The sequence below is a fragment of the Hevea brasiliensis genome, chromosome 1, assembly GCF_030052815.1.
Source record: "Hevea brasiliensis isolate MT/VB/25A 57/8 chromosome 1, ASM3005281v1, whole genome shotgun sequence".
Classification (NCBI taxonomy): domain Eukaryota; kingdom Viridiplantae; phylum Streptophyta; class Magnoliopsida; order Malpighiales; family Euphorbiaceae; genus Hevea; species Hevea brasiliensis.
This window is the reverse complement of record NC_079493.1, coordinates 48,841,814-48,865,037: the sequence shown is the minus strand read 5'-3', so window position 1 is coordinate 48,865,037 and position 23,224 is coordinate 48,841,814.

The window sequence follows — 23,224 nt, the reverse complement described above, 5'->3', positions numbered from 1 at the left end:
TCATTTTACAATCTTACGATATGCATCAATAAATTACACACAGCTTTCATCATGTTCCCAAGTTCAATTCATCCCAAAAGCCGATGGCTAATGAGGTATTCAATTCATCCCAAAAGTCAATGACTAATGAGGAATAACATAGCTAGCTAGCAAAAATATGAGTACTCATCCAATTCGTCCTCAACAGGCACACACCTCAACACTTCAGCCAGAGAGGGAATTCAATTCGTCCCACTAGACAAGCTAGCGAGGAATACAATTAATGTACATGATAGCTGTGGTTTCAAACCAATTACAGTGCTTTTCAATCAATAAGTATCCATCAAATATCTTTCAAACCATTTTTCACGATTTCACAACTTAAAACAATAATATGCAAATAGTCATAATTTATTTCAATTGAAAATAATTCAAAAGAAATAGTTGTTGTGCACAAACACAATTTAAAACAATAACATACAATTAATCATATGAAATATTATTCAGAGCAAAATCAGTTGAAAACTAGTTGTGCACAAACCTCTGATAACTGTCTCTCGGTCTGGACTCAGTGTTTCCTTCTCTTTTCCTGAGTCTTTGATAACTGAGAAACACAATTTGAAGTGTTTCAGTACTAAATTAAACTGTCTCTAACGATAATGTTCGATAAGTAATTCACTGAGGGCTATTATTTGCTCAATCACCTAATATACCGACCCTTGATGCATTTTAGGTAAATTAGGTTTTAGTGTCATTAATATGTCACATTCGATAGGGTTTTAGGGTTGGTATGTTTTACCAAACTCATTTCCTTGTTTAGTGCATTTTAATGCAACTTGCTGGATTCCGGAATACTAGTTTGACCTAGCCGGACGACCTAGTTCCCTCGGTTTTCGGGTTTCGGTCAAAACTACAAACTTGTAGATCTATGTCTTATGGAACGCGGGGCAAAAGTTTAGGTCAATCCGAGTTAAGTAGACCAAGTTATGATCATTATACTATTGCTGGTCAAATGGCATCAAATTAGGTCAATTTTAGGTCAATTTGGTCAACTTTGGTTCGGCCAGTTTTTGGACCCGAACTTGTGCAAGCTTTTTGACTTGCTTATGGTCATTTCTGGACTTTGGTGTCTTCATAAGACTTGTAGGTATGGGTCTTAAATATTCATGGTTAAAATTTCAGGTCAATTGGACCTTTTTTGAGTGAGTTATGGCCTAAACACTAACTGCTGCCCAATTGGTCAGTTTTCAGGTTTCAATTGCACTTAATCCGAATTGGTCATTTTCTTATGTCACCTTGCAAGCAGAATTTTGGTATGCTTTCTCAATGAAAGTTGGCAAATTTTGTGCCTAGTTTCACCTCCAATTGGTCTCATACCAATTGAGGTTACACTTTTAAAGTTATTGACTAAAATGCATACTGCACTTAACTACCTTACTTAAACATACATCAATTACACACTTACATTACTATATGTCCACTTCCCTTACCAATTCTGTTTTGGTTCATTACCAAAACCATATTCCACTTTACATTAACATCACTTTGGGCAGATTACAAACATCCTTAATACACCAATTAAAACTCACATTTACAAAGTCTAAGTACAATCACATATACACCTAAACCTTACTAGTTCTTACATACACTTTACACAATCAATCTATATACATATCCATCAACCTTAATGTCAATATTTCTGTCAACACCTTCATGAACACATACATTTATCCAAGAATCCCAAGGCTGCCGAAAAGCTTCCTCAACACCAAAGTGTCCTACAATTCATCAATTTCCATCCAAGTGCAAAAATCACCATATACATATGGAATAATTTACTAGGATATTAAATCATCCTAACCAACATCATTTCTCATCAAATATATGTACAAATATTTCATCAAATACATAACTCCATGGCTGTCCAAAATGAACATATCAATAGCTTCTCAAACTTGAAATTTTTCTTCACAAAACCAACACCCATAACATGAACACAAAGTTTAACAAAGCAATCTTCCAAAATACAAACTTACCTTATGGTTGGAACTTGCCAAACCTTGATTAAACTTCTTGATTTTGGTATCAAGCTCTTCCTTATGATGTGTAGAAAAATTTTTATGAAGATATCTAAGTGATTGGAGTTGAAATGGAGGAGTGGATCAAGCTTGAAGGCCAAACGGCAATGGAGGATTCACCCTTCTCTTCAATTCGGCATGGATGAGGAACCTTGAAGAAATGAGTTTGCAGATTGTATATTAGGTATACACCTGCCCCATTATGTTTTTATTTTATTCCTTTAGTGGCCCACTCACTCAATTAATCATATAATATGTTAAATTCTCACTTATTCCACATTAAACCCTTAATTTTTGTTATTTGCTTTAGGTACCACCAATTTAATTTTTCATTTCATTTTCTAAGTGTAATATTATTTATTTTTAATGGACATTTAGGTCAAAAGACAATTCGGGGTGTCAAATGACCATAATGCCCCTGTTTGGGTTGCATTCCCGATTTTTCGGTAACACCGGGTTTTGTCTGTTTTTCGATTTCTCACTTTTCTTTGTACTAATTATTTAATTTTTCTTTGATCTTCCTAATGATATTTATTCTTCAATAAGGGTCTATTTAAGTCCTAAAAATGTTTTCCAGGGTTCCCCGCAGTCCAGGGCTAGTCAACGGTCCATGCCGTGACTTCCCAGTGCGATCCCCCATCGCTAGGGTTCCCGGCTCGCTTAACTTGATTACATTTCTTTGCTATTATTTTTCCTTTGTTTTTCTTGTATTTTCTTTTCTTTTATTTCATTATTTTATGTCTTCTCACTCATATCGAAGTGTAATTCTAGGCATCCTAGCTGTCCGGACAACACTGGTCACCGGAGTAGTAGAACGCACTACCGAACTTAGGGGTGTTACACAATGTCCATACATCCATACATATAGGTACAAAATACATCCAAAGGAATCACAAGGGTATACCTAACGTAAATACCCACAAATAATACCAAAATGCTACTTTCAAGTCTCTCACTAGGTAGCCTTCTCCTTTCCCTTACCAGCGACAGCATAAAGAAGCTATTGCTGAGTATATCACTCAGTGGCGCATAACTAATAACTTTAAAACTTAAGGTAAAAAATAATTTGTCAAAGCATAATAAATCACATTTTTCTTAAGCATGAAAACTTTATAATAGTTCTAAGTCCATAAAGGCCATTTATTGGAATAACATTTCAAATGAGAAATCACACTTCATAAATCACAATTCACAAACCATTAGTGTTGCCAACATCAACACACAGTTTAGGCCATGACACAAAATTTCACGATCAGTGCCATGTTGTACACCACGACAAAGCAATCTCAACCTCACTAACCATTATTAACGAGGGAAGGGCTAGCTAGCTAATGAGTACTCATGTAGTCTTACCCCACTAACCGTTATTAACGGGAGACATAATCAATATCAATTATAAAACCCAAGTAGCCATTACTACTGGGGAGTTCCGAAGGGACTGTTATGCTAACTGTGGTTTCAAAACAACTTTCAAGAGTTTCTAAATCAATAATCACGTTTGCAAAATAATAACATATTCAAATCATCATAAAACTCATAAAAGGGGTGGCAATACACAAATTCCCCAAATACAAGAGAAAAACATACCTCATTCAAAATAAACTCGTTCAAATCAATTTACGAAGCTAAAATAAAGAAAAATGTTAGTTGTGCACAAACCTTTAATAATTCTCCTTCTTTGTTACCTACTTCTCCTTGTCTGTTCCAACTTTTTTTTCTACTGAAAATACACAAATAGAATACCTCAATACCAATCTCAATTGCTACCAAGAACTCATTACATGCATGTCTAATTCATCCCAAGTTAGCTTTGTAAATTTTAGAATATTTTGGTTTTGGGACAGCTTGGTGCCCCAATATTTGAACCTAATTTTTACCTAGTTTCGATCATAATTTGATAAGGTGTTCTTCATGAAAATTGTTCATTTAGGTCCTAAATTTATTTTCCTTTTTGATTCACCTAATTCGGAGCTATGTAGCTCAAGTTATGACCAAAACACGGTTACTGTTCATGTCACAGTTCATCCTGCAAATTCAGTTCTGGCAAATTTATCGATCCAACTTCGTTCAGTAATTTGATCAAGTTAAGTCCATAGATTGGTCTAATGTTCTTCATACGAAATGTTCTACTATGTCTTAGGTTTCCATCGGTTTAAAAATCATCTAAATCAGAGATTTCTAGAGAGAGTTATGGCCATGCAAAGTTTACTATTCATATGGTAAATCTGCAGATTTCTAGATTTCTGCAGATTCACTGATTCAATTTTGCTCAGCAATTTGATTGGGTTAAGTCCATAATTTAGCCTCAAGTTCTTCATATGAAATGTTCTACTATGTCTTAGGTTTCCATCGGTTCAAGAATCGCCTAAATCATAGTTTTCTAGAGAGAGTTATGGCCATGCAAAGTTTACTGTTCATATGGTCAAATTCTGCAGGTTCCATAATTTTATCTCCCATTTCAAGGCTCATTTTGGGTAGCTTAAGGTCATTTTCGAGGCAGGGTATCTTCACAAAAATTCTAGCCCTATGTCTTAAGTTTCGTTTTCAATTGGTTTCACACCAATTGGAATTGTGTAGCTCAAGTTATGGGCTTCCAAACACACTGAATTTAGTGTGCAAAATTCTGCCCTAAGTTTAATTTTTCATTTCTTCAATTGTCCCCTCTAACCAACCTCAATTCACATTTAATTCACCCAAAATGACTATAATTTAGCATGGACACATTAATGGCACTTTCTAATACAAAACCCACAATTTTCAAACACTAAAGTTTACAATTTTCCCTAATCCTACCATTTCGTTACTTCCATTCATCAACCCAATGTCAATTCAAACTAAATAAATCTCAAATAATCATAATTTAATACTACACACACCAATTTCACTCTCTAGCACCAAAACCCAATTTTCTCATGAACCCTAAACTCCCATAATTAAATTTATACACATTTCATGCAATTTCTTTACTCTAATAATGCATACTACTTTAACTAAGCTTGATTTCATTATCATTTTCATTGAAATACATTAAACCCTAATTTTTCTCCAATTTGGCGCCAAAACCTTAGTTTAGGTTCCATGCATGTTTCCTTTCATTTTTTTTATGAAATTTCATCATAATCTAACTTAATTTAAGGTTTGTATAACTAAATGAGCATTAAAGAACTTACCTCTTGATGACTTCCTTCCAACTCCCCAAATCTTCAATTTTCTTCTAATCTCTTATTTCTCCTTGCTTTTAATCTCTAAATCAAAGATTAATTTGATGCTCTCTACCAATTAGATGAAAAACCCATGGAGGAAAAGCAAGGAATTGAGTTTTGAGAATGGGTGTCAATGGAGAAAGAAGGAAGAAGAAGAAAGAAAGAAAGAGAGAAGAAGAGAGAGTGGGTAGTAACTAAATGGAGGAGAGAAGAGGGTTTTTCCCTTTATATATTTATCACCATTATTTATTTATTTAATTCATTTAATTGAGTTGTCCAAAGCCCATTGATACTAAAGTTTTAAAAGGGTCAAAATGGAATTAAAATTCTAGATTTTTATTTCTTTTATTTTCTTTTCACTTTATACTTGAATTCTTTTCCTGAAAAAAAATTATTTCATAATTCAATATATTATTTTCATTTAATTTAATTTACATTTTAGTCAAAAGTCAACTCTTGAGGTGAATTGACCAAAATGCCTCTTATCGGGTCATAATCCCTCTTTTTCAATATACCCGGTGAATCCTTATATTTTTAGGTCACTTGAATTTTTATTTTGTCTATCTCAATAAATTTTTTTTTTCTATTTATTTTTGGTCCTCAAGGTGTCTTTGAATAGTACTAGTCACGGACCAAAAATGGTACTATTCATAACTCGGAGGTTCAGGGTGTTACAAACATGATCCCGTATTATACCTAATGAATTATCGAATTTCGTCTACCGGTAACCCATTAAATATACTACATGAGATTTTAAACCAATTTCCATTCCTTTTTCAAGTGGTGGGTAAATTTTGGACAGGTATTAAAAACCTTTAATTGAAATTTAGTCATAATTTAAAATTTTAATTAATTTAAACTCTTTAAATTTTGGACATGTATTAAAAACCTTTAATTGAAATTTAGTCATAATTTAAAATTTTAATTAATTTAAACTCTTCGCAAATTTTTCAGAAAATTCGGCAGAGTACCGTCTATAGTTTGAAAAACAATTTTTTAAAAACCTGTGAAAAATACTTCTAATATTTTATTTATCCACAACTCCAATAATTTCAATATTGTCCCACAATGCAACATAAACAACTCAATGCACAATCAAACGCAATTTGACTTAAATCAACACTGAAACATTTCATTTCATTCTCACAAATTCTATTATAAGGAAAATAATTTATCATTCACTAAACTTAGAAAGAACTTTAAATATTTGCATTCATTGGAGTACTAAAATTAGTATTACAAAACTTTATAAGTAAATGAAATCTCAAACTAATATTACAATAATTTATATTTGATTACATTCTAAAATAATATTACAAAAGGGTTTATACAACTGCTCGAATGAAATTACATACATATAATTACATGATTACATCAAAATCTAATGCACAGGGATATACCTATAATACACTGAAAATTTATTTTTCATACGTCTTTAAGTCACAGCCTCTAGTGATCTCACCCAGCTTCATTGTCCTTACTTTCACTTGTAACAGCATACAAAGCTATCGCTGAGTGATGAACTCAGTGGTGCACAACTAATAAATTTAAAATGTGATAAAAAATATACGTTGATAAATCATAACAAAAATTAGAAATGTTGATTTCTTCATAATTTATAAAATCAAACCAATATTTTCAATAATACAATTCAAATATTTAAATGATATTGATCAATAATTAAAAATTTCCCAAATCATACATGGACATTTGAAATATTTCCATAAATCATGGAAATAAATATTAAATTTCACAAAATAAATTAAAGCATAAAAATATAAACCAACTAAAATAAATAATCCCTTTTAAATCATTTGTGCATAATTATCATTTTACAAAAACCATTGCTCATTTTCCAAAACCATTCTTATTCTCACTAACTTCATGCAAGACTAATCAGTAAGGGCCATCTTCAAAGTGATTCTCACTCCCTATGGTCGGGGAGATCGAATCGTGCATATTTCATCCATTACACCATAACAATTTAATTTTCGAAAAGGGCCATCTTCAAAGTAGATCTAACCTCTTATATGAGGAAGATCAAATCATCAATGTGCACATACCATGGTAATCAAAACAAAGCTAACACCAGTGTCTCCTCAATAAATGAGGGACGGGTAATAACCATGTCGAGCATTAGTAGTGAGATACAAACTAACATCCGAATATTCATTGCCCCTTTTTGTGGAATAAAATCATAATAGAAATCATTACCTTGCCTGTGACACCCCTTACCCGTCTACAGTGTAACCGAGCAAGATATGCCACAAAGTGTGCCGGAACACCATATTTCATCACACAGTATGTCAGAATACCATATTTCATCTCATTCATTTTTATCTGTTCTTAATTTATTTATTCATGGTTATGAAGTGCAATTTATGAAATTAGTTTCATTTAAGTCATTTATTGAAATTATAAATTCATTTGAGGTTCTAAAAATTTTATAGAAAATCCGGCAGAGTATCGGCTAAAAATTGAGAAAATAGTTCTTCGAAACCTGTGGAAAACACTTCCAATAGTCATTCTATTCCACAAGTCCCAATTTTTTTCATCAATTCTAAAAAATTCTTCCATTTGTCATTCATTCATTTAACATCATAATCATGTACATTTCATTTACAAACACAAATTTACAAATACTGACATTCATACAAAATTATATTACATAAGTTTTAATTTATACATGAGAAAATAAAAGTTTAATTACAAACAGTACAAACAGTATAAAATACCAAAATGGGACCTAGTGTCGTACCAATGCACTGTAGCCTGTGAGGTGACACGGACACTATGTAGATATGTGAACAGGCATCACCCAGTCTGTGGTTTGTTGGGTTCTCTGTCAGTCTCTCCAGAATCTACGCGTGGAAAAAAGCAACGAGCTAAGCAATACTGCTTAGTGGTGCCAATAATAAAATAAAAAGAGCTTAAAAGAAATAAACATGCAGTGTATATGTTAATTTCTCATACAGATAAATTTTTTTAATAATTATTTATAACATTATTTATTTGGTCGATAATTGATTAAAATTTTTCAATATTTATTTTTGGTTACCCAAGTAACCTATACCAGTTGACTGGACTGGATAACAGGTAAACTAGCACTGGGTACCAAGTACCTCAAGCCGTCACACCATTGGTCACAATGTGTCTCCCGGTGTGTAACAGAACAGCTAATAAGCTGTAATAAATATTAGGTACAAGGCCAAGTATCATAACGATGTCAAAATGACTAAAAGCCATAAAATCACAGAATGGCCATTTAAGCCATGAATCACAGAATGGCATGATGCCATGTGCAGTACTGCTAACAAAACCCTATTAGCATGCCAATCTATCCAAACCAATCACACTAAGCTTACTAGGGCAATTACACTTTTTAATTATGAAATTCTTTGAAATTGAAATTTTATGGCTATTATTCATTTTATTAGTCAACTAAAATGATGACTTTTTCATAGACAATAGGTATATTGGTTCTAATATCACCAACATACTACATTTTGCATTCTAAAATTGTTGGCATTGGTTGATAATTCTATTTCAAAGCTTAGGGTTGTTTATTTAAAATTTTCAGATTTCAAGTACTTAGTTTACTGTTCCATTGGTCAATTGTATAGTAGGAATTTGGTAATATTGTCTTCATAAAAGTTGTTCCTTTATGTGTGTTCTTTAATTCCCTTTTTGAATCACTCCATTTAGAGTTTTCTAGTTCAAGATATGCCACTTTGAGCAAGGCTTGTGACACCCCTTACCCGTGTACAGTATACCCGAGTAAGTAATGCCACACGGTGTACTGGCACACTCTAATATACCTTAATTTATTTATACCATGCTTGTGAATATAATTTATGAAATATAGTTTATTCTAGCCATTTATCAAAAGTATTATTTATTTGAGGTTCCGAAGATTTTAAAGAAAATCCGGCGGAGTACCGGCTAAAAATGGAGAAAACAGTTCTTCGGAACCTGTTAAAAACACTTCCAATATTTGTATTCCATCATCTCAAACTCCAATATCCAAAATCTCAACAATATTTCTTAATTTCAGTTCTCAATAACCTTTTCATTTCTCAAACATCCATTTCTCATAATACTCATATACAAGCAATAAATAAATGCTCAAATTTTGCATTCATAGTCATGACTTTCATTATTTACATGAACATCAAAATATATTACATAAGTTCAAATACATATGAGAAAATAAAAATTTGCTACACAATATCAAAATGACACCTAGTGTCCTACCAATGCACTGCAGAAGTTGAGGTGACAAGGACACTGTGCAGAACTGCAGGATGGACTCACCCAGTCTGTGGTCTACTGGGCTCTTGATCGGGATCTCCAGAACCTACGCGTGGCAAAAGCAATGCGCTAAGCAATAATGCTTAGTGGTGCAATAATATAATAAAAGAAAATAGCAAGAAAATAAATGTGTATAGAATGTGTATGCTTTCTTTGTTTGGTGTTGGTATATTCATTATTTCATTAACTTTGTTCACTTTTATTCATTTGTTTGCCCCAAGTAACCTACACTAGACGCATCGGATGGATAACGGTAAATCGCACTGGGTACCTAGTACCTTGGGCCGTCACACCATCGGTCACATATGCATCTCGATTATTACCATGAGCGACTAACAAGCTGTAAATAGTATCAGGCACAAGGCCAAGTCTCAATACAAAGTCAGAATGGCTAAAAGCCATGAAATCAAAGAATGGCATATCGCCATGTGCAGTACTGCTAACTGAACCCTATTGGCATGCCAAACTATCCAAACCAATCATGTTAGGTATACTAGGGCATTGGAAACTTTTAAATTCTTCAATTTGTGAATTTCATGTTTTGGTGTTACTATTCACCTCATTGGTCAACAAAAATGTTGACTTTTGGATAGAAAATATGTACATTGACTTTGACACTCCCAACATACCACATTTTGTATTTAAAACTTGTTGGCATTAAGCGTTAATACCATTTCTAAGCATTAAACCAAAGGAGCAGATTTTTCAGATTTTGTACCATAACTTTACTGTTCCATTTGGAACTGTTACAGTGAAAATTTGAGGAATTGGTAAACATAAAAGTTGTTCCTTATTTTGTCTAGTTGAATTTCCTTTTTTGAATCACTCCATTTGGAGTTTTGTAGCTCCAGATATGGTCAAAAAACCACAGCTTGCCGGATTACCATTCTGCAGAAATTACCATATCTACAGTAACATGAACAGTGACTGTGATTGCATTTTTGAATTGGTTCTGGCCATAATTTGGGGTAGGTTTCTTCATGAAAGTTGTTTTTCTATGTCTTAACTTGTTTCTGTAAAAATTTCAGGTCAATTGACCAAATCTACAGTGAGTTATGGCCAAATGAATAGTTACTGTTCATTTGGTCATTCTGCAGAATCAGTTGCAGGGTATCCGGATTGGGGCTAAGTTTTGGTCCTCTTACTTTGGTCTTTTGGGCATGGTTTCTTCAGCAAAAATGTGCCATTATAAGCCTAGTTTCATGTCCAATTGGCCAAACACCAATTGGACTAACACAGCCAAAGTTATGGCTGTGTAATTGGACTGAAATTTCAGTCCATTGCTGCTGTCCTAGGGCAGCCTGCAACTTCACTTTGCAATCCTATTTTTCAGTCCATTTTATGGTCAACTTACCTAAAATGGTCAATAATTGACCATTAAAATGTTCTCTAGTAATTTCCTAAACCAAGTTTACATTTTGCTCACAAAACCCTAATTCAAATTCATGTTTTATACAATTTACCTTAGTTAGCTTTTAATTCATTATTCTTGTGTTTATAAACTTCCAACATAATTCTAGTTCACTTCAAGCTCATCAAAAACACTCCCTCCTATTCCATAGCTAGGGCAGCCGAAATTTATGTACTCATACACATGAGTTTTTGTTCATTTAAATTACAATTCTTACTAAGTTTCAAGTCCCAAACCATGAAAATAAAGAGTTTTGAGGATATAGATGCACTAACCTCTTGTAGGCAGATTTTTCCCAAGTTACATCTTCACTTTCCTTCACTTTCTAGGCTGCCAAACACTTCCCCAAGAGGTGTGGTTAAGTTTTAATGAAGGGGTTTAGGGTTTAGTGGTGGAAACAAAGGAGAAGGGAGCTTGCTTGATTGAACATCAATGGAGGGAAGAAGGAAGAAGTTTCGGCTGCACTTGAGGAGAGAGGGATGGCTGCTGGTTTTTTTGATGAATTTAGTCTTCATTTAGTCTTTTTATTAGTTAGTCAAATGATAGCTCAATTGTGATTGGTTGGTAATTTTAAATGACATCACCATGATATCATAAATAGGCCTTTTTCCTCAATTTCTTTTCTTTCCTCCACTACTCATTTTCAATTTAATTTCTAGTAATGTTTATTCATATTTTATGTCATATTAATTATTTACTCAACTGGACAAGTCGGCCAAAAATCACCTCTGAAGGCGAAATGACCAAAATGCCCTCCGTTTGGCTTAACAGGTCAAAATTGTCTGTACTGATTGAAAAATTTTTCTAAATATTTTCTTGGCATTCTAATGCCATAGGAACCTCGATAACCCTTCTCTGGAGTCCCAAAAATTATTTTATAATTTTTCCCCCGGGTCTAGGGCTCCTCGTTGCGAGAACCGCAACTTCCCTCTGAGTTACCCCTCACTAGGGCACCGGCTCGTTTAACTTGGTTGTATTTTATTTCTAAAATTTTTACTAAATTTTTCTTATTAATATTTGAGTTAATTATGGTTCCTGACTTTAGTTTAAATATTTTTCCGGATGTTCTAGCTGTCCGGACCGACACCGGTCACCGGAACAGTAGAATGTACGGAGTTGCTACCGGGAGGGTGTTACAAGGCTGGCCGGATTGGTATCTGCCCAGAATTTCTGGGCAGAATCCCATTCTGCCAGAGTTGGTAGCTCAACTTTGGCCAACAATTTCATTTGGTTAAGTCCAGAATTAGAGTTTGTGCTCAACATAAAAGTTGTTCTAAATTGTCTAAGCTTTTCATTGATATAAAATTTCAGGTCAATTGGACTTTTTCTACACTGAGTTATGACCAAATGAATGAACACTGTTCATTTGGTCATTTTGCCCAGGTAGAATGTGTGTTACCCGGATTTGGTCAATTTTTAGGGTATCATAAGTTTGTTTTCTAGATAGGGTTCCTTCATCAAAGTTGTGCTATTATGTGTCTAATTTCATGTCCAATTAGCCTTACACCAATTGAACCTACATAACTCAAGTTATAACTGCCCAAACTTGCTGGACTCACATTCAGCTCTACAGGTCACTCAAGGTAGCACACCCAATCTCAATTCCAAAGCCATAATTCACTTCATTTCCTCATCATACACAGCCAAATGGTCACTAATTTGACCATTAGAACTTCCATTTACTAACACATGAGCAAAACCTAGGTTTTCCCCAAACCCTAACTCCACAATTTCAATTTGCTCAAACAACAAACATTCAAGTGTTCTATTCATCAAAACCATGTTCAATGATATCAATACACAATTATAATTCACTTGAATCATGAAAACCCTATAGTACCTTAGAGCTGCCGAAATTTAGTATGGCTATAACATGCATATTTTGCTTTCTTTTTCCAAAATTCTTAGTTGAATTTGATGTCTTAGCATGAAACAATAAGAGGGAGAGAGAGATATGGCACTAACCTCTTGAGTGCAGAATTTTTCCAAGGTATAACTTCACTTTTTCCTCTTCAAATTGCTGCCCAAATATTGTGCTAATGGTAAGGATCAATTTTTGTGGAGGGATGATAGGGTTTTATGGTAAAATGGTGGGTGAACTCAAGCTTGAACCAAGGCTTCCATAGAGGTTCCTCTTCTCTAGCTCTCTGTCTCTCTCAATGTTTCGGCTGGTTTGGGAAGGAAATGGCTGATGGATTTTCTTTTTTGTTTTTATCTTATTTTGTGTTCATTTTATCCCTTAAGCAATTTTGTTAAGTTGTGATTGGTGGAGAGCTCCTTAATGACATAATGTGATGTCATAATTCCACTTTTCTTTCATTTTCTTTTCTTTTCTTTACTACCCATTTTCAATTCAAGTTTTAGCAATATTTATTCACATTTTATATCATGTAAATTATTTATTTAATTGGACAAGTTGGCCAAAAATCATCTCTAAAGATGAAATGACCAAAATGTCCTTCGCTTGGCTTACTGAGCCAAAATCATCTGTACCGATCTAAAAATTTTTCTAAGCATTGTCTTGGCAGTCTAATGCCATCAAAACCTCAATAACTCTTTTCTGGAGTTCCAAAAATTATTTCATGAATTTTCTCCTGGGTTTAGGACTCCTAGTTGCGAAGACCTCAACTTCCCACTAGGTTACCCATCGCTAGGGTACCGGCTCATTTAACTTGGTTGTATTTTATTTCTAAAATTTTTTCTAAATTTTTCTTATTAATATTTAAGTTATTTATGACTTCTCACTCTAGTCTAAATATTTTTTCAAACGTTCTAGCTCTTCGCACCGACACTGGTCATCGGAACAGTAGAATGTACGAAATTGCTGTAGTGAGGGTGTTGCATTGCCATTCTCAGTAATCAAAGTTTTTTTTTTTTCCATGCAAGCCACAATTCAAATTAAATTTCTATTTTTCATGCAAACCCCATTTAAATCACAATTTCTCAAAATCAAATTCATTTACACCATAATAATATTCAATAATTGTTGAAATAAAAATCAATATTTAATGAACATAATACATGAAGAAAATCAAACCATTTAATTAATTGAATATGTAAAACAATTAATAGTTAAGAACTAGTTATGCGTAAACCTCTTTAGCTTGTCTTAATTCAATCTACTCTAATTCCTTCATTGGAAGGCTCTTTTCTCACAGAAACATAAAATTAAAGTGTTTTAATGTCTATTCAATTTATTTTTTACTAATAAATCCAACAATTAAATTTTGTACACTTAATTTATCCACTAAGATTTATACACTTTTGGGTCCTTTGCAATTGTTGTACTTGTGGTTACTATTTATTTCACTATTCAAGTCAAAATATTGACTTTTTCATCTTTAATAAGTATGTTAGTTCTAGTTACACCAACATACCACATTTTGGGTCACAATTTTGTTGGCATTGGTTGTCAATTGGAATTCAAAGCTCCCTAAGAATATTTTCATAATTTCAGTTTTTGTGTCCTATGTTCACTATTCCATTGGACCTCTCTACAGTAGAAATTTGGCCAATTTGCCTTCATCAAAGTTATTTCTTAGTGTGTCTAGTTGAATTCCCTTTTCGAATAACTCCATTTGGAGTTTTGTAGCTCAAGTTATGGCCATTTAACCATAACTGGCCGGATTGACCAATTTCCAGATTTCTGGGTAAGTTTAGGGTTTTGGTAGATTTGGTGAGCCAATTTTGGTTAGCAAATTAACTAGGTTATGGCCAGAATTTGAAATTGTATTCTTCATGAAAGTTGTTCTACTATGTCTAAGATTTCCATGGCCATAAAATTCAGGTCATTTGGACCTTTCTACACCAAGTTATGACTATTTGAACATGTACTATTCATATGATCAGTCTTGTCCACTAACAGGGTACCTAATCCGAATTTGACCAATTTTTACAGCAACTTGGGTTCCGTTTTAGGGCAAGGTTTCTTCATCAAAATTGTAGCACCTTATTTTTATCTCCAATTAGCCTCACACAAATTAGAGCAACACAATGCAAATTACAACCTCCTAAGTGGACAGGGGTCAGGCTATCCAGTATTCACAACACCACATTCATAACTTATTTCAATTTCATTCACTCAAATGCATTTTTAGGCACACCAATTAACCAATTCAAGCATCAATAATGTTAATTGATCACAATTGACCATAATCCCCAATTTGCACCAAAACCTTAATTGCCATAAATCCTAATTTTTCTAATCATAATAATTCATGCAATTAAAACATACTAATCACATCTACCTAGCCCTTTAAGCTTGCACACATCTTTAATTGGATTAAGACACCTTAATTCCTCTCAACTCCATGGCTACCAAAAATTCCTTAGCCCCCATACATCCATGATTTTTTTTTCTAAGTAATTTTCGCTAATTCAACATCAATCAACCTAATTATAACAATTAAAAAACTCATAATTGCACTTACCTTTACTTGAGCTTTTCAATCTTCAAATCCCTTCACTTTTTCTTGTCTCTTTTTCTCCAAATCTTCACTTTGAAGCTTGATTAGAGGTTTTCTATGGATTTTGGTTAGGGTTTATAAGACAAAATCAAGCTTTAAAAGCTTAAAAATACTTGAAAATGGTGGAATTTGAGAGAGTTTATGGGAGAGAGAGGGGGCAGCAACCTTAGGGATTTAGAAAACAACTTTTTGCCTTTTTAATTTTTTTTTACCTTATTTATATTTATCTCTTAATTTTTATAATTTAAAATAAAATTCTTAATTAAGTCATGCTTGCATCAACATGATGATGTAATAATTCCTTTTAAATAAATATTCTTTTCCTTTCTTTTCCCACCAACCTCTTCATTTCTAATATGTTTTTCATAATTTTAATTTCTTACATTTTAATGGACATTTAGGCCAAGAGTCACCTCTAAGGGTGAATTGACCAAATTGCCCCTCACCGGTCTAATCCGATTTTCCAATAATACTGTATTGCTTCCTGAACCCTGATCCAATTATTTGAATTTGTTTTCAATTCTTTTATATGGTTTTCACATTTCCCCAAGCTTCGCAATTATCCCTAAGCCTGGGGTGTCACAGGGTGCCACACGAAATTAGTATAGCGATTGAGCTTGCAACTACTTCCCGGTATGGTCACCCATATAACATCCTCCCTATACGTATTCTGTACGTTCTGTTGCTCCGGTGACCTAATGTCAATCCGGGTAAGTTAGGACGTCTGGAACTACACTTCAGTGATAGTGAACAGACATATAATGATGAAATAAATAAAAAGAAAATACAGAAAAATTAAAGAAAAGTAAAAGAGAGAAAATGAAACTAAGTTAAACGAGCCGGCACCGTAGCGATGGGTGACCACACTGGGAAGTTACGGCGAAGGCAATTGTCGACTCTAGAACCGCGGAAAACCCTCAGAATTAAATTTTGAGACATAATTAAAGGTTTATTGAAATGTAATTGACACTAGAAATATCAAAGAAAAATTAATAAATTAGTATAAAGAAAAATAAAAAATCAAGAAACAAACAAAAATCGGTGTTACTAAAAAATCAGGAATACAGCCCGAAGAGGGGCATTTTGGTCATTTGACACCTAGAGTTGCCTTTTGACCTCAATGTCCATTAAAAATAAATGATATTATACTTTGAAAATGTCATGAAAAATAAAAATGAGATACATAATGTAAATAAAGAAAGAATGGTGGTTAAAGTGTAAATTGTGAAACTTTAAATCATTAAACATTAAAATATGATTTAGTGCTCCATTAACTCCTAATTTGGGACATCTATATAGGAATTTGGGACAGTAGATCCCACTAACTTGGTCTTCTTCTTCTTCATTCTTCTTCTTGTCGAAATGAAGCTTTCAACCAAAACCTCCATGGCTGCACACCTTGTGAGCTTCATCAACCCATCATCAAGCCATGATTCTCACACTTCTATTCACTAAACCTTGTCTACACACCTTGGGCAGCATACTTGGAGTAAAAAGAAGAAAGTTTAGTGAGGTTTGAGCAAGCTACAAAAATAGGTAAGTGTCCAAATCTCCTCCCTTGTTTTAGTAAACTTCATGTTTAGGTTGAGGTGAGTTGAATGGTGAAGAGAATAGAAAAATTTATTGAGTTATGGAATCGTTCAATTTTAGCAGCTATGAGAACCTATGTTACTTGAGTTTTTCTTACCTCTAATGGATGGAAAATAATGTTGATTTAGTCATTTTAATGTTGTGGTAATTTAGTTTTCATGTATATGTACATTGAGCACTTGAATTTGAGGGTTTGGAAAGCAATTTATATATCTTAACAAACTGCCACTTTTGGCAGCCTTTAAATTCAGGAATTAGTGTTTGGTTTCATGAATTTTCTTGATGAATTATGGTGAAGATGAATTGAGGGCAGTGTATGTGAAGTAATGGTTGGGAGGTATATGTTATAATCAAGTGTTTTCATGTATATATATTATGTTGAATTTAACTTTGCAAATTAGGGTTGTATGATGTACATGGAACAATTGTATATTTTGCCAAAACGGACATGATTGAGATATGATGAATGGTATAGAAGTGTTAGGAATGTATATTTATAGTTTTGGGAGGAGGAGAAGTGTCATTTGGAAGTGTTCTTTGTGTGCAAATTTTATATTGTGAAGGCAGTAGGTAAATTGAACCATAAGTGACAATTGGTGAAAAAATAAGTCAACTTTCATGTAGAAATGTTGCCAAAATTTTGCTTCGAAACTGACCTTAAAAATGACCTAATCCGAAATTGGTAATGTGCAAGCCCAGATTTTTGACCATATGAATAGTAGTCACTAAGATGACCATAACTTACTCAAAACAGGTCCAAATGACCTGAAATTTTTACCATGGAAAGCTTAGACATAGAGCTACGATTCTTATGAAGACACCAAAGCCCAGAAATGGCCAGAACCAAGTCAAATTACTTGCCCAAGTTAGGATACCAAAACTACCAGAACTGAATTTGACCTAAAATTGACCAAATTTTGCACTAAAGATGCAATCTATCCAGCTTTAGTAAATTGACCATATCTTAGTCTATACAACTCAGAATGACCTGAAATTTGTGCCAAAAGTTCAATAAGACATAGAGCTACAATTTTGCTTCTTTGACCAGAAGCTAAAAACCAAGAGAAATATGACATTAAGCTAGACTAATCTAGCACACTAAAACTGAAAATTTAACATTTACATAAAATGAAGCTTGAAGTAATTTGGCAATAAATGCCAACTTGTGAAAGGATTAATTGCACTATATTGGCAGCATATTGAATTACAAATTGTGACATATTGATACTAGAATCAACTTATCTATGATATCTAAAAAGGTCAATATTTGCATTGACTTGTGAATTACATAATAACTAGTAAACTCTAAAAATGAAGAATTAAACAATTAATTTGTAATGTGCCCTAGTTTGCCTAGTTGACTCGTTTGGATAGGTTGGCATATCAATAGGATTCTGACAGCTGTTCTGTAAATGGCATTATGCCATACTGTGTTTTTATGGCTTATTATGCCTCACTGTGATTTTAATAGCCTACGACTATATGTATTGTGTTATTATACTTGGCTTATCACCTGATTGACTATATGGCTTTTTAGCCATACTATTTGCACACCGGGAGATACTTTGTGACCGATGGTGTGACGGCCCGAGGTACTATGTACCCAGTGCCAGTATATCTGTTTATCCAGTCTGGTCAGTGTATATGCTACACGGGTAGTTAATTTAAGCATTATTAAATTCAAATAGCCAAATTCTGTTTATTGATATACAGCACCACCAAAAATTAGTAAAAATGAAAGGTTAGCAAATAAAAGTAAAATCAACAACTGCAAAGAATATCAATGTCATAAATTCATAAACAATTCATTTATTTTATTTTAGTATATATTTCTTTATATTTGGCACCACTAAGCATAATTGTTTAGCGTGTTGCTTTTGCTACACGTAGGTATTGGAGACATAGCTGGAGAGCCCAGCAGACCTACGACTGTAACGATAGGGCTCCAATCACTAGAGGAATTGTCTGCTTTGGCCATAAGCCTCACAGTTTTGTCCTGTAAGTGGAATGGAGAACTTCCCAGGAGGTCACCCATCCTAGGATTTCTCTCAAGCGAGCACGCTTAAACCTGGAGTTCTTCTAACTCTCCAGGCCATTCCACCAAAAGGCGCCTTTAGTGATTATTTCCCCCATTTTATATGTCATTACTTTTTGAACCCAAGACCATCTCCGTGCTTTGCCGATGTGAGATTTGCCTAAGGGACCTTTCTCCCCCCTTTTCGGGATTTAGCGTCCTTGCTGAGGTTTGCCCCACCATTGCCCAAGAGGACACGTGAGTGGCTCTGATACCAATTATAACGATCAGGCTCTAACCACTAGAGGAATTGTTCGCTTTGGCCATAAGCCTCACGGTTTTGTCCTGTAAGTGGAATGGAGAACTTCCCAGGAGGTCACCCATCCTATGATTTCTCTCAAGCGAGCACACTTAACCCTGGAGTTCTTCCAACTCTCTAAGCCATTCCACCAAAAGGCGCCTCTAGTGATTATTTCCCCCATTTTATATATCATTACTTTTTGAACCCAAGACCATCAACGTGCTTTGCCGATGTGGGATTTGCCTGATACCACTAAAACACGTCACAACTTACCCCTCTGTAAGGCATGACATGATCCCGTAGAATACCTAATGAACTACCAAACTTTACCTACTGATAATTCATTAAGTACACTACAAGTGTAATGGCCCGGCCCATTAGTGTTATGTCCGCTCTGGGCCGAAGCCCTCACAGTTTTAAAAACGCGTCAATAGGGGTTATGAACCACCAACTTATAAACCCAGCATCTCTCCCGTGTTTTGCCGATGTGGGATTTGCCTAGGGTGTTACAATCCACCCCCCTTATGGGACTTAGCATCCTCATTGAGGTTTGCCCCACCATCGCTCAAGGTTGCACGCGGAGCGGCTCTGATACCACAAATGTAATGGCCCGGCCCACTAGTGATATTGTCCGCTCTGGACCGAAGCCCTCACAGTTTTAAAACGCGTCAATAGGGGTTACGAACCACCAACTTTTAAACCCAGCATCTCTCCCGTGTTTTGCCAATGTGGGATTTGCCTAGGGTGTTAAAACAAGGGATTTTAAAACCATTTTCTTACATTTTAGAAGTGGTAAGCATTTTGGTAGGAATTAAAATCATTTATTCGAAGCTTTAAAACTAGTATAAATTTTTGTCCATTTTTATTTTTTCGCAAATTTTAGAAAAATTTTGGCAGAGTGCCGTCTGTATTTTGAGAAAACAGTTCTTCAAATACCTGAGAAAAATACTTCCAATAATTTTTTCCACAACTCCCAATCCAAATCAACTTAGTTCAACATAACTCAAATCAATTCCACAATTCAATCAAAAAGTTGTCATCTCAAAATACTTTACAATTTCATTCACATTGCATATAGTATTTAATTTACAAAAAGAAAATTCAAAATAACATTATTACAATTTATTGTATAACTACTCAACTTTACATTGATACATAGAATACTACAATGTTTACATCAAATAATTACAAGGGTATAAATAAATACCCGTACAAAAAGGATCAGTGAAGTCCACTATCTCAATAGCAACTCACTCTGCTGTTTTCTCCTTGCCCTTATCTGCGACAGCAAAATAAGCTATCGCTGAGTATAAAAATACTCAGTGGTGCATAATAAAAATTTGAAATACAATACATAAATCATTCATTGACAAAACACAATTTAAATATTGCACAATTACATTTCACAAATTATAAAAACTCATCATAGTACAATTTTGGGTCAAATAATTTAATAAACACAATGTTGCCAATTCATACACAACTTAAGCCATGACACAAAATTTTCGATCAATACCGCGTTGTACACCACAACAAAGTAATCTACAACCCCATAAATCGAAATCAATGAGGGAGGTGGCTAGCTAGCTAATGAGTACTCATCCGATCTATAACCCCAACTGGTAATCCAGAGAGGGAGGAAAATAATCGATCTCAATCCCATAAATGGGGGAGGAATAATATGGCATTGTCATGCTAAGTGTGAATCCGAAATCAATTTAAAACAATTTATTCAAATATTGCATACAAAAATCAAATCAATTTCCAAAGTTACATTTTCATTCATAAAGTGGCAACACAAAAGTTCTTAAACTCATAACGCGTACCAAATCAAAATTTCAATGATAAAATACTTAAAAAGGGTTTATTGTGCACAAACCCGACGTGAGTCGCCTCTAGGCCTTAACTCAGTCTTTTGTCCCTTGCAGGTCTTTTTCAGCAGAAACACAAAATTTATAGTGTCTCAGTATCTTTGCCTCACAATAATTCCAATAATTAATCTCATTATGCTTAAACTTCATTCTTGAATACTTTCATGTTGAGGTTACTATTCATAGTACTATTCAAGTCAAAATATTGACTTTCTTATGCCTAAAAGATATGGGAAGTCCAACTATACTCACATACCACATTTTGGTTACCAATTTTGTTGGTTTTGGTTGTTTTCTCAAAACTTAGGTCTTTTAGGCAAAATTGCAAATTTTCAGTTTTGGTGCCTTATGTTACACTGTTCTATTGATTATTTTGCTGTTATAATTTGATCAAGTTTTCTTCATAGAAATTGTTTCTTATTGTCTTAAATTTATTCTCATTTTTGAATCACTCCATTTGGAGTTTTGTAGCTCAAGTTATAGCCATTTGAATCATGGCTGTTGGATTGGACTTAACCCAGATTTTTGGGCACCAAACTGGTTCTGGCAGTTTTAGGTCACCAACTTTGGGTGGCCAAATGACTTAGTTAAGCGCATAATTTGGGTTTATGTTCTTCATTAAAGTTTTAAGTCTATATCTCAGCTTTCTACTGGTAAAATTTCAGGTCATTTAGACCTACCTAGCCCAAGTTATGGCTAAATGAACAAATACTGTTTATTTGGTCATTTTTGTACAGGTTAGATTGCCTAATCTGGATTTGGTTAATTTGTTCACTAGGTTTTAGTCACTTTTTGGGCATGATTCCTAAATGAAAAATGTGTCATTTTGTGTCTAGTTTCATTCCCAATTAGCCTCACACTAATTGGGCTTGTAAATTTTTAGTTTTAGTCCTTGAAAGGGACCTTGGTCCTGCTGCCTGCAGCATGACCCTAAGCAATCCGAATTTGCATTTGGTTCCAACACTTCTAACATGCTCCAATTGGTCACAAATGACCATTTCTCACCTCAAACCAAGTCCAATACACCATTTAACACATTCTTACATTTTTGTCTTCTAAACCCTAGGTACCAAACCCTAATTCACATATTTGTTGTATTTGACTAATTTCAAAACTACTAGCATTACTTCTATACTCATTGTCACACCCTACTCCTCTGGAAGACATAACATGATCCCGTAGAATACCTAATGAACTACCGAACTTCACCTACTGATAACTCATTAAGTACCCTACAAGGGATTTTAAAACAATTTTCTTACTTTTATAAGTGGTGAGCATTTTCTAATAGGTATTAAAATATTTAATTAAAGTTGAAAACTAGTTAAAATTTTTGGCCTATTTTATTTTTTCACAAATTTTATAGAAATTTCGGTAGAGTGCCATCTCTATTTTGAGAAAACAGTTCTTCAAATACCTGAAAAAAAACACTTTCAATAATTTGTCTCAATAACTTCTTCAAATTCACAACCATCACAATCAATTTCAACATCATTTACCAATTTCCAAAAATTCAAATCCACAATTTTCAATATTCAACAATCATCAAAATACTATTAATCAATTTCATTCAATTTTAAGCAAAATACTTCCATTCTTATTTCATTAAAGATAAAACAATTTATATACATCATTATAAAAATTTACACTAAGAGAAATTCAAACTAAAATTTATTATAAACTTTATACAAACTTTATACAAACTGCTCAAGACCAGTTTTACATGTCCATACCTTTACATACATTAAATACATCAAAATAAATTTTTACGGTCAGGGTATAAATTATACCAATAGCTTCAAAGTAGGTAGCTCCTCAATCCTCAGCAACTCAATCTGCTGCTCCTCTAGTCTCTATATCTGCGACAGCAATAAAAGCTATCGCTGAGTACTAGGACTCAGTGGTGCACAACATACTAAAATAATCTTTATGCAAAATTTAAATCACATTTATTCAAAAATTGGAATGAACATGAGAATTAAATACAAAACATGAATAAT